Here is a 5587-nt window from a genome sequence, read left to right as displayed (position 1 = left end):
AGAAAAAAAAAATATAAAAATCGGATATAAATAATAAAAAAAATGATATAATTGTCCAAAATTAATTCTAAAAGTCATATTTGAAAAAAAATTTAAACTTTAAGATATTTATGAAGTATAGGATTTTCTATATACCTTCTATGTAGAAACTTCTAGACCTCAAACTAGTGGATTACATATTTTTAAAGGTCTAAAGAAAATTATATAAAACAAACGTATAACGCATACTTTAATTAATTATTTATTTTATAATGTGATCTTAAAGCACATATTGGTCTATTAGCTCAGTTGGTTAGAGCGTCGTGCTAATAACGCGAAGGTCGCAGGTTCGAAACCTGCATGGGCCAAAGTATTATTAAAGTATTTTCGATTCTCAGCGATTTCCTTTGACCAAATAGAGTGCGCCGTTATATATGGTTTTGTTTCTCCAAGGCCCAACGATATGTCGGATCACTGAATCTCACCATTGGGTTCGATTTCACACAGCCCACGAGCATTGGCAATCAAGAACGAATTTGGATTATCTAAAGGATATTTGTAATAGGCCTTAAAATGAGGGGGAAAAAATTGAAAAATATGTCACATTTTAAAAATATTTATAAATATAGAAGTGTTGATCTTTGAATTTTTCTAATTGTGTATATTTTCTTTCATTTTTTTATTTTTTTAAATTTCCTTTCCTTTCTCCGATTTTTGCTTCCAATTTTTGTTTCTTCCTTTTTTTTGTAATTTTCTTTTCTTTCTTCAATTTTTGCTTTTTTTTTTTTAATTTTGTTTTTTTATCCGGTTTTTACTTTTTCCCTTCCCTTTCTTATGGGACTGAGTTCCGTACCCAACACTTGAAAGCACTCAATTCATAAGTAACTTAACACCAACAAGTCAATCATTAGATTTGATTATTATAACGAAACGTTAAATATTATGGATCTGAAAGAAACTATTTTTTTAGTCTATAAAATTTCACCATTTTTAGAAAGACTTATTAAAAGTTTGAAATAAGAAAAGAGAATAGTTATTAAATAAGTTTATTTCTCAAAAAGTGAGAAATGTGAACGATATCAAACAGGCCAATAGTTTTTTTTTTTCTTTCTTTTTATAGGACTCTAAAAGTATTGAAGTCTATCCGAAATAAACTTGAAAAAATGGCATAGATGACCTAAAATGAAGGGTACACATTAAAATATTTGTGTATTTGTATATTGATAATATTAACTATTAGTGATATTAGTGATAAAACTTAGATAGATGTCAATCATATTCATATATTAGTGATATCCAATTTAGGTAGATATCAGTGGTAGAAATCTATTAGTGATAAAAATCTATTATTGATAATCATAATAAAAGTTTCTCAATAATAGCCATTGAAGTCTTTCAAAATTGATAGTCATTAATGAAAGTCCGTTAGTGATAGCCACTAATATTTTTCCATCATTGATAGCTTAATCTTTGATATTTTTTCACGGTTAATAGCCACTTATAGAAGTTTACAATCGATAGCCAACTTAGTGAATTTAGTTCATAAAGTTTAATATCGAATTAAAGTGTAAGTAGAATGCCTAGAAGCTATCACTAATAACATGTTATCAATGATAGAAACTATAATGATGACATATTATTTGATGGTAAAAAGGAATAACAGAAGTTATCTCTGATGGTATGTTATCAATAATAGAAGATATCATCGGTTACTACTATATAAGTGATATCAGCGATATCGGAGAAAGAACTCAGGTGATATCCATATATTGATGATATCAATGATATAAAAGTCAATTACATTTAATGAAAGTCTATCATTGATAGCCACTGCTATAAGTTATCGGTGATAGCCACTAGTTGAAGCTATCAGTGATATCTGTATATCATTGATATGACTTAGGTATATATCAATAAAATGAATGATATTAATGATATTATTGGTGATGTGACTTAGGTAAATATCAGAGATAGTCACTTATAGACCTCTTATTGATAGACTTTTATCACTTATAACTTTAAATATTAATCTTTGAAAGATGATAGTTTCCTTTCAAAGTTGATAACTACCAATAAAAGTTTGTCATTGATATCCACCGATAGTCTTAGGTGTTAATATTTTAAGTTTGATTCCAATTGATTTAAGTGTATCAAAGCCATTAAAACTGATAGCATATTGAAAGGCATGATATTTCAATTGTTACTATTTTAAGGTTGTATTAATATTTCTCAAATTGAAAGTTATGACTGGTATGAGCTATCAATGATAGTAACTAATAGCAGCTGTCAGTGGCACTTATAGCTGCTATTAACTGCTACCATTGGTAGCTATTGTCAGTGATAGTTTTAAATTTGAGAAACTAGAAGAAGAAGTACGAAATGGTGGGCTACTCGTGAGCTTTTTAGTCATTTACCTATATAGCTATCACTGATAGCTGCTATCAATGATATTCAACGCTAATTTTGTGTCATATCCCTAATATGTTTATCCTTGTTCTACATCTTTCATTATTTTGGGTCTGATTGTTATTTGTGCAACCAACCCTTATTATTTGTATTTTATTTAATTGTGGGCTAATTAACAAGAAGAACAACAGATTTTAACTTTTCATTTGTAAAAATAGAAAATCAACATTTCATTTGTAATAATGAAAAAATGAATTAAAAAAATAAACGAATTTATAAAAGTCTAAACTACCCCCAACCATACAAATGAGATTGTAATTGATTTATTAAGAAATATTCGTAATTACACTGTAATTAAAACAAACATTTAGAGACTTTAATTTGCCATGCTTTGAGCACCACACCGACCCCTTCTCCAACCAAGTTGCCACCATTTTTTTCTTTGAAATTGGCTCTTCCACCAATAGTGACAATACTTCTAACTTGAATTTTGTCTTCATCCCTTGCTCCATCAGACGTGGCTCCCTCTTCTTCCACCAATACTACACCATCAACTTCAGCTTTAACTTCTTCTCCACTGGCTTCATTTATTGCTCCTTTAAAGCCACTAGTGATCACTCTAGTTCCATCTTCTTATTGGGGTTGATGCTTTAAAGTCTCGTGTTCTATAGTTTGTAAACAGTTTGTACGAACGCTTGTGTTGTATAATATATGATATTTACTTCACATCCTGTATTTTGCTCAGTTGCATGTTTTATTTGCTTTACCACAAACCAATAAACGTAAAATCCCTAGTTATCTGTATGTAACTTAAGCATGTATGTGGTGACATATAAGTGGATCATGTCTTGAGTGATAACCAAAATGGTCTGTAGTATATAGATATAGGATGGAAACCTTATCCTAGTAATGCTACGGATGTGACCTGCTTTGTGAAATGGTCACAAATGTTCTGACTTGTCACAGATGGTCTGATCCTAGTCATTCGTGTAGGAGATATGCGAGCGGGGGCGTCCTATACAAAGAGTTTGTATAAGACCCGACCACGAAGTGTTAACATCTCGTTATATAACATCGTTCATGATAGAGACTTCACTCCACTAGGATGACCATAGGTAACATGACCTCAATCCTGAGTGAGTTAGGAACTCCTGTCATTGAGGGTGGTCCTTTGATTTGTATGGGTGCGAGTGATAAAGTCGCCGATTCAAACCTACCATTTTGGGGACTCGTCTAATTTTGGAGCTGGGAACTTAGCTACACAAGATGGAATTCACTCCTTCTCCGAAGTAGGGGTAAATAGATAGATAGCTCCCTTAAAGGCTGATTCCAGGGCTTAAACGATGTGTCACCACACCTCTTCTCTTGGCCCGAGAGGTGTTCACACATAGTTGGACTATGTTGTATTGTTCATTAGAGAAATCAGTGGTACTTAAGGAGTGAGATGCAACTACATGGGCAAAATGGTAAATTGGCCCAGCTACACTTACGAGCATCTGTGAAGGGTCATCGTACTCATGATTGGTCTTATTCGATGGACACAGAAATATATCTGTGGTAAGAAGAGTTCAACTGTTGGTCTTTAGTGGAATGTCTGATAGTTAATGGATAGTGGAACTCAGGCTAAAGAGTTTAGTCAGTTATTCATGTACCATTGGAGCTTCGAGCCACAGGTCCCTTAGGTCCCCTGGGTAGCTTGGATAAAGTTGAGAATCATTGTTTGAGTTAATTTGAAATGTTCAAATTGACAAGAGGGAGTTCGATTATATATGATATAATTGAATTGGTTGATTATAGATGATATAATTGACTAAATGTATGAGATACATTATTTTGGAGGAATTTAGATATAAATATGATTTATATCAAGTAGAGGAGAAATTACTATAGTAGATATGTGATATCAAACTATAGGGTAAGAATATAATATGATTATATTCATTAATTATTAAATTGGTTAATTATATGATAATTGGCCTAAAACTTCTCTCAGACGTGTGTTAGTAGGAGCAGCCGCATTCGATTATGGTAACCGATGAATAAAATGAAAATTTGTTTCATTTTTCAAAGGTTCGGAAAAATTGGCATCAGTGTGAAAATGTAAATGATTGCATAGTCGAGAGCCTAGACGATAGAGTTTTATCGTCTAAACGATCGCATACCTCGCGCATAAACAATTGCATGCTAGTCCCTAAACGATCGCTTAGCTTTCCAAAACGATCGCATAGTGTGCCGCGTTTTCTAAACGATCGCTTAGTAAAACCTACACGATCGTGTAGCTTCTTCTAAACGATAAGCACATAACTATACGATAGATCCTTTTCTCTCCCACTTACTTATCATCTACACGATTTGTTCTTCCTCCTACCTCTACCAAATTCACTAAAGACCACTCTTTGCATTCTCACTCCGAGAATACTAAGGGCTCCATTTTGGTGGTGTCGTCCCCACTGCGTTCACTTTTTCGTGACTGTTCATGTTGCTGCCGTTCGTGTAGACGACCATGTTGCTGCAACCGACTTGTTTGTTGGGCAATAGAGTACGAGATGAGGTTCTTCCGCTGCATTTGAGTCCCAAAGCTTGAAGAAGGTATTCAATTGGTATGAGAACTCTTTCCTTTACATTTTAGTGTTCAAAGCATGCCTTTAATTAGTGTGAATTTGCATAACTGTATGTTAGAATGTATGTGTTGTATTTCGGTCATGATGAAATCGGAAAGATCTGAATGCGCTCATGGATGCTCTTCATTAAGAGTTCCTTCAATTGGTATCAGAGCTAGGTTCTGATATTCCAATTTCATTCTTGAAACGAATTACATATACATTCTTGGTGGGTACATGTCTACTCTGTTTAATTTTGTTAAATTGTTGTGGATGTGCAGATTAATGGATGTTTTCGTGAATGTTAGCCTCGGTTTGATTTAATTATTTTACATTTTCGGTTGTTTGTAAAGGCCCCTGCGTTTTTAGGCTTTAATAATCATTATCGAGTTTGTAATTCAAAGTCAGTTTGAGTCTTGAGTCGTTTGTGATGAAGATCGGAGCAAGCATTGCAGTTCTTCGAGGAAGGAGACGATCAATGGTTGATCGCGTCGTGTAGATGATGGGTAAGCGATTGCTGAGTATCGGGTCGTGTAGATGATGGGATGCTCACGTATAGTTTAACGCGCAAGGTAAATCGTTTAGTAACTGACTAAATGATC

The 5587-nt window shown here is 33.4% G+C and overlaps 1 non-coding gene across 1 annotated transcript; it reads left to right on the top strand.

Annotated features, from left to right (window-relative positions):
• The first annotated feature begins 273 nt into the window (after window positions 1-273).
• TRNAI-AAU (transfer RNA isoleucine (anticodon AAU)) lies at window positions 274-347 on the top strand. Its single transcript has one exon. It is a non-coding gene; the product is annotated as a tRNA-Ile (tRNA).
• The last annotated feature ends 5240 nt before the right edge of the window (window positions 348-5587 follow it).

This window comes from Benincasa hispida, chromosome 3 (genome assembly GCF_027475165.1).
Source record: "Benincasa hispida cultivar pf3 chromosome 3, pf3_genome.v1.1, whole genome shotgun sequence".
NCBI lineage: Eukaryota > Viridiplantae > Streptophyta > Magnoliopsida > Cucurbitales > Cucurbitaceae > Benincasa > Benincasa hispida.
This window is presented reverse-complemented; position numbering and strand designations above follow the sequence as displayed.